The sequence below is a fragment of the Rhineura floridana genome, chromosome 7, assembly GCF_030035675.1.
Source record: "Rhineura floridana isolate rRhiFlo1 chromosome 7, rRhiFlo1.hap2, whole genome shotgun sequence".
In the NCBI taxonomy this organism is placed as follows: domain Eukaryota; kingdom Metazoa; phylum Chordata; class Lepidosauria; order Squamata; family Rhineuridae; genus Rhineura; species Rhineura floridana.
Genome location: NC_084486.1, coordinates 143,502,870 through 143,510,707, shown reverse-complemented (window position 1 = coordinate 143,510,707; position 7,838 = coordinate 143,502,870). Strand labels below are relative to the sequence as shown.

The following is a 7,838-nucleotide window of genomic DNA, read 5'->3' as shown; positions in this document are numbered from 1 at the left end:
GAAAGCCGCAATCTAGCTTAAGGGGTACGGAGGAGGCTGCATGGCACACACAGAGCTATGTCCTCTAATGCTCTGACCACCTGCCCCTGTATCTGATGCCTGAAATGGCCACATAACCCTGCCAAATGGCAGAGCCGGCCCAAAGAGGAGCAGATCCATGTGTTTAAGTCTAGATCTGGACTGGACCACCCTTCAAAGATAGGACACCTTCAAATAGAGATCTAAGAAGGACACGTGGGCACCATGGGCATCCACAGGAGGGGGTAAGGGGGCAGTTGTCCCCCTCCCCCAGATGAACCATATTCCCTCGATTTCTAGCTTTTGGGTTTTGTGTTGCTTTTTAAAGAAGCAGCAAGTCTCTAACTGTTGTAGAACCCAAGATATGAAGGCACGATTCTGCTCATTCCTTTTTTAGGAAACTAGCCTGCTCCTCTCTTTCAGTATTTTTAGCCAGTGGTTGTAATAATAGCGTTGACTGATGCTTTGTAAAGCAGATCTAGCCAAAAAGACAAAGAAAAAGCTAGAGTGACACACCCATCATCTATAGAAGGAACCTCTTGGCACATTTTTAAGTCTTTTATGCTGATCTTCCCTGCAGGAGAAGTGATTTTGCTTCTCAATAGAAAACAATTAATGTATCCAAGACTTTAGTGCTTCATCAAAACACTTGTAGGGATTTTGAGGAACATCAAAAGAATCTAAATAAAACTGGCAACACTCCTGGGAACAGGGGAATCCTCAGAACACCTCTTAAGTTGTCCCGAAATTTCCACGCAAAGCAAAAATGATGGGAAATTTCCAAGGTCTGCTCAAGCAAAACATGTAAAAAAAAAAAAGCTTCAAGGGAAGTTAAACTGATTTTGATAAGGTTAGCAACATTTCTGTGGCATTCCACATACTGTTCCAAAGGCGCATCTATTTGCACTTTTAAAAGGTCGCTGACAGTGACACCCTTTGCACGCATGCACGCACCAAGCCATGCAGGAAACTGTTCTTCTTATATGGTATTGTCTCACATGGCTGCAATCTGCATGTGAACAAGGCAAAGTGGAGCTATGATCCTGTTTTCCCAGGTATCCTTAGGAGAGCCACACAGAAACATAGGAAGGTGCTTTATACTGAGCATCCTCCGTGGCGCAGAGTGGTAAGCGGCGGTAACGCAGCCGAAGCTCTGCTCATGGCCGGCCGGAGTTCGATTCCAACGGAAGGAGGAAGTCGAATCTCCGGTAAAAGGGGTCGAGGTCCACTCAGCCTTCCATCCATCCGTGGTCAGTAAAATGAGTACCCGGCATATGCTGGGGGGGTAAAGGAAGGCTGGGGAAGGAACTGGCAATCCCACCCCATATATACGGTCTGCCTAGTAAACGTCGCAAGACGTCACCCTAAGAGTCGGAAACGACTCGCACTATAAGTGCAGGGACACCTTTACCTTTTTTTTATACTGAGTCAGACCATTGGCTCATCTAGGTCAGTCCAGTGGCTCTCCAGAGTTTCAGAGTGGGAAGGGTGGTAGCACAATGGCAGGGCATCTGCTTTGCATGCAGAATGTCCCAGGTTCACTCCCCAGCATCTCCAGGTAGGGCTGGGAGAGACTCCTGCCTGAAACCCTGGAGAGCCGCTGCCTGTCAGTGTAGACAATACTGAGCTAGGTGGACCAATGCTAGGTATAAGGCAGCTTTCCATGTTCCTATGGGTAGAAGATGGAAAGAGCCGTAGCTCAATGGCAGAACACATGCTTTGCAAGCAGAAGATCCCAGGTTTAATCCCTGGTGTTTCCAAATAGGACGAGTTCTCAGTATGATATCCTGGAAAGCTGCTGCTAGTCAGAGTAGACAGTACTGAGCTGGGTGGACCAACGCTCTGGCTCAGTATAAGGCAGCTTCCTATGTTACTATGACGTTCTCAGCCCTACCAGGAGATGCTGGGGATTGAACCTGGAACCTTCTGCATTCAAAGCAGGTGTTCTACCACTGAGCTACAACCCTGCCACTACCGCTTTCGCCCTTGGTAGTTTTCACAAGGGACATACTATTTCCTGAGGGCCAAACTACACATCACATTAAACACACTTTAAAAAGCCTATTTAAGCTGGCCATTTTTATTTTGAAGGAAAAGCATCCATGTGGTCCCCTGATGTGGATCATGCTCAACCTGGATTGGGGCTCCACACTGGTTTCCTGCCCCAAATTTCCCCTGGTTGCTATTTGCCTGCCCCAACCCCCAAAAAGGTGCTATTGGCAATAAACAGTGCAAAATCAGTAAATAAGAACGACAACAATTTATTAATAACTATTATTATAGGATTGTGGGGGGTTATTTGATGATATCTGTGAGACCCCTTCTACCTTATAATTGTGTGCCTGTAAGAGAGATCTGCTAGACTGGGCAAACCAAGTCAGCTTATAAATTAATGGGTTTTTTCAGTGGTCAATCTGCATATCCAAAAGGATCTGGCCAAGGGAGGTCCTGTTGCTATTGGAATACTTTTCAGGGGAGAGGCCCTCCTCCCCCCCCCATCCTGGACCCAGAAAGAGTCTTGTGTCTTATCATCTTGTCTTGGGGGTGAAGCTGGAAAGACATAGGGAGAGGTCTGTTCTCTGTGTCTGACTCCTGCCCCAAGCTAAGGGCAATTGGGAGCAAGATTCTGATGGTCTGTTAATGCGGAGAACCCCTCCATCTTATGTTCAGGTTGTGAATATGTGCAAATAAAAACCATGTATCATGTAAGACACCATAGTCTCTGCTGACCTTTTTTCCAAGGAAACCAAACCCTGGGTAGGCACTGGAAGTCTTGCACCACTCAGAGATTGGGGTGGCACATAACATTATTTACTACTCAGTGCCCTGTCCCCACTGAGACATAGCTTGCCCTGGACCTGCTCCTGCAATCCATATCTTAGCCCAGATGTCTGAGACGTGGAAGTTTTGGCATGTATATCTCTCTACACATGGAGGCTTCCCCCAGGTTATGGAACCCTGCATAACCAGGGCTGCATGATCCACAAAAACGTCCACACATAGAAGTCTATGTGCCAAGACTTCCCCCACTTCAGATGTCCCTCTGATGGACAAACGGTGGCATCAGAGGAGCTGCATGTCAGCAGAAGCAGAGCTACAGACATGGCCCTGCAGCCTCCTTCAACATGCTTTTCTCCAGGGATGGAGAGCCTGTGACCTTGGTTAGACCCCAAGTCTCATCAGCCCCAGTCAGCATGGGCAGTGGTGAGGAATTATGGGAGTTGGAGTGCAACAACATCTGGAGGCAGACAGGTTTACCCCTTTACACAAGTAACATATGAAGGCGGCTATGGTTTAGAGCGCGCATGTAATACCACTGTTGGCTAGGGTCATATGTTCAGTTTAAACCCAGCACTTTCGCTGTTTCCCCCTTTGTCACAACATTCACACAGAGAACCAAATTCCGTTAGAAAAACTCAAAAGTGATCTTGGGCTGCTTTCACACGTGGGGCTAATTGCGTTAGTTTAATGGGTTAAAAAGGTAGCACCTCTGCCCCGATTTCTAAAATCCCTTTCACACTGCAGTACCTAGGAACAGTAGCTTTTTCAGTCGATATACTGGCATTTCGCGCAAGTGTCTTTCCCATGGCTTGTTTTCGTCCCTCACCCATGCGCACTGTTCCCCACTGTGTAGGAGGTCTAAGATCTCGTCCCGTCGCCATGCAAGCCCTCTCCCTTTAGGATCTCACTTTTTTAATTGTTTCAGTTGTATCAACACAGGGGTGTGTGTGGGAAATGCTGCTGCTATCTGCACTGATGCAGAATGCCGGTACAACGTTCCTCAGGCAACCCCCCCCTTGCGACTAAAGGACAGGAACACACTGCATGCTGGGATGCCTCTTACGTGAGCGGCTGCAGCTAGCAAAAAACTCCTGCGATCTTCCAGGTTTCCAGCCTTGCTAATGGATTATTTCTGGTATAATCTATCACAGAAATTTGCGCTAAACTTCCACTACATTCCACTAGAATTTTGGCGCTGGCTGGTGCGTCATGTGAAAGATCAAATATAATGTGCAAATTACCAGGTAAGAAATTGTCAGAATAATGGAATAAAGTACAGTGTGAAAGCAGCCTTAGAGTAATGTGTGAAGGAAGCTTTTACGTCCATCTCCTTTTAATTTTCCCCAGCTCCCTTTTTCTAATGTTTTCACATTATGTGTTATTGTATTTTACTGAATGTCGCTGAATCATGTAGCACCTGAAGCAGTAATTGCAACATATTGTATTTTCTAAAGCACCCCGAGCCTCAACTGACAAGAGAGACATTGTATAAATAAAATGCTGATCTTTTGTCATTTTAAAACGTATTAATTGCCTCCCTATTTAAAAATACTCAAAGCAACGTATAGCCATATAAAAAAAAAAAATCCAAGCGGGCACCATTACAAGAAATCAGCAATAAAGAAGGAAACAAGCAGCGATTGTGGAGATATCTGACCTCTGCCAAGTTTAGATTGCAGAACCTGAGAAAGAAAAAAAGGAACCTTGTCAAACACAGAAAAAGTAACCAGTGTTGTGGCCTGGTGGGCTTCTCTTGGGAGGCTGCTCTGCAGCTAGGCAGTAGCTCAGTGGTAGAGCATCTCGTTTGCACACAGTGGGTCCCAGGTTCAAGTCCTGGCATATCCAGGTTGGGTTGGGAGAGATCCCTACCTGAAACAATGGACAGCCACTGCCAATCAGCGTAAACACTCTGCTAAATGGACCAAGTGTCTGACACAGTAAAAGGCAGCTTCCTTTGTTCCTAACTATGATGCCACCACTTAGAAGGCCCCGCTCCAAAAATTACAATATCTGTCTAATTTCTTTCTTCTTTTTCTGAAAGTGGACATCCTGAACATCCCAAGATTCAGGGAGGCCAAGAATTGTACAGAAACACTCTCCTTGGCTGCATCAGATAAGCCTTATTGTCACCGAACTTGTTGCAGGGGGCCCAGATGACATTCCCCAATTAGTGCACTCCCCCCCCAGAAATTGAATTGTCCCTGAACCTGCACTCAGTCTTTAGTTTCCATCTCATCCTGCCAGTCACCTTCAACTATTAAAATGATGAGCCTGCGCTAACAGCATGGCTGTGCTCGTGGCCTGGGTGGTACAGTGTGTTATCCTGTGTTGAGCAACACAATCGTCACATTCTGGTCCATTGCAGATCACACAGAGAAGTCAGGAAGGCTGGCAACAAGTTGCAGGCTCCCAGAGAGCTCTAAGCAAGCAACTTGCTTCAACAAAGGTCCAAGCAGACTGAGGCTTTTTAAGCTGCTGCTCTCAGGCTGCCTCTCTCAGGCTCCACCCCTTTGTGAGTCTCTCTAGATTCTTCAAGGGCCAAGCTTCTGGCCTGAAGACATGCGCTCCTCCTCTGTTCCCTAGCCTTTTCTCTGGGTGAACCCTCTGTGCTGCTGGACTAGTGAGGTCCTGGGGTAGATATTTGGTTGTTCAGGCTCAGGTACCTGTGAGGGTCCAACTTCTGGCCATATGGATACAGGAGGTTCTTCTAGGAGCTCATATTCCTCAACCACATTTATTTCCTGATCTCTCAGCATCAGGCTCAGAGCCCTGCACCTAGTCTAGCAGTTCCTTGGCTGGGAAGTCTGCAGCTTCTGACTCTCATGTCCACTGCTGGTCTCTGGGATCATGACAACACATTTGACCTCTACAATAGAAGAAAAAGACGAGAGAGAGAGACACTGCTCAGACTCCCAGTTTCTATGGGCATTACAGGGAAAGTCCACATGATTTTGCACACAAAGGTCTTTCTAAACAGAGATGCCAATTCTTATATAGCCAAAACGGTATTATCCACACACAAGCAAGAATTATCAGCAATATTGGGGTGTTGGAAATACAACAGCCAGGATCATTCATTTGTAACTTTGCGGTTTATTTTGCCAAGTCAGCTATCCGAGAGGGGGGGTGGCAGAGGTGTTGCTTAGCAACCATGAAGACTAGCATGTCTTTGCTGAGGTAGCATGTGCTCTAATTGGCTACCTAGTTCTGAGGAAGTTTTTCCCCTGTATGTTTTGCTTGTATGTCTCCCTGCTCTGAACAAGGCCTGAACTGAGAAAGACAAAACCGCTCTGTTTATTTGTACTCAAATTATACATTGTTTTTGTTCAGTTCACCCAATAAAGTGTTATCAGGATCTTTTCTCTCTGGACTCTGTCTGCCTTGTTTAAGTGACTCTGATAGCAGGGAGAACCATCAAGATCTGCCAAAATGCAAAACATTTTTTAGAAGAAAAACTTTTAGGAGAAAACTCCTCCCCCCCCAAAAAAAAAATCCACTCCATGAGGACTGGACATGCTTAGTGAGCCTGGAATGCTGTGTGACTGTTGTAGGGAATGAAATGGAAAACCAGAATCAGAGAGAATGGAATGGGCTGATTGGAATCCTGAACAGGAGCATTCTGTGCCGCAACATTTTGTGACAGCTGTCCAAAGGCCAGTGAGAACAATATCATCATGAACCGACAAAATGTGGCCCTATTCAAAGTGTTTTACAATCTGAAAGGCCCAGGGAAACAACAGGAGAAATGAAACGGAGGCGTGAGTAGGCAGGGGAAGAATAAATGCTTATTTCAGTTATACATACTTTGGCTCAGTTACAATAAGGTATCCTACTTGGAGACGCCAGGGATTGAACTGGGGACCTTGGGTATGCAAGGCAGATGCTCAGCCACTCAGCTGGGGCCCATTCCCTGATACGGAGGCCAAGGCCATGGAGGGTCCTGAAGGTGAAGACGAAAAGGTCGTGCAGGATGCAGGAGGGGATGGGAAGCCAGTGCAGGGATTTAAGGAGGGAAGTCAGGTGGCCAGGTGGATGCGAGGACTGAATAATTTCATCAATAAGAGAAGCACTCCTCTTGCAGGGGATCATTCCACAGCCTCCAGTTCCAGCTTAGCTGGCAAGGCCATCGCTCAGTGGTTGATTTGCCTGCAGAAGGTCCCCGGTTCAAACCCCGGCATCTCCAGGTAGGGCTGAGAATGTTCCCTGCCTGAAACCCAGGTGAGCTGCTACCAGTCAGTGTATACAATACTGAGCTAGATGAACAAAGAGTCTGTCTCAATACAAGGCAGCAGATGACCTCACTTTCCAGTATTAATGAGATGCAGAACAGGGTTTTCAAAGATGTTGTCAACATGCAGTTATTAGAAGTACAAAACAAGAAGGGATAATGGCTTGTTCTTAGTCCGTTACCCCCTTCCGTCCTAAGACTTTACTGGAGAAATATTATTTCCTTTGTTGTTTCGACTGTTCAGGAATGCAGAGCCCTCCTCTCCTTGCCAAATTGCTTCATGGCTGGAGAATATAAAGCAGTGTTTCCTTACCTCTTGACTGTTCCAATTTTTCATCAGGTGGCTGAAAAACTATAAAATGATGGAACAATTAGTTTCAGGGCAAACACTTCAAAAAAGATTGGATGTTTTCCTTCTCCCACCCCTTTAATGCCTTAAAGGTGCACAGCTGAGGAAGTGAGAGAGAACATTTAAAGTATTAATGCCAATCCCTCCTCCTAAATTGCATTTGGTGAGCCTGTGGGGTTTTGTATCCTGTGCCAAAACCACCCGAGTTTCTGTGAGGACCGATCCTAATTCTGCATCTAGAAACAAAGACCGGATCTACACTACAAATTTAAAACAGTTTCAAATCTGTTTATCGGTCCTAGTTCCCATTCCAGGGAACCCTGAGAAAGAGTCTGGTGATTGTATTCTTACAGTCAAACAATTCCCACGGCTTCTTGAAGAAAGCCCACAGCTTAGGACCAAGACAAATCTAAAAGGCTGTATTTTCCCATACGAGCTGAATTTTCCATTAATTCACATATT

The 7,838-nt window shown here is 46.1% G+C and overlaps 1 long non-coding RNA gene across 1 annotated transcript; it reads right to left on the bottom strand.

Annotated features, from left to right (window-relative positions):
* Window positions 1-4,268: 4,268 nt before the first annotated feature.
* On the bottom strand, window positions 4,269-7,442 carry LOC133388557 (uncharacterized). The gene is made up of 3 exons (XR_009763862.1): window positions 7,341-7,442; window positions 5,463-5,665; window positions 4,269-4,481 (listed from the first exon to the last, which is right to left on the bottom strand). It is a non-coding gene; the product is annotated as an uncharacterized LOC133388557 (long non-coding RNA).
* Between the last annotated feature and the right edge of the window lie 396 nt (window positions 7,443-7,838).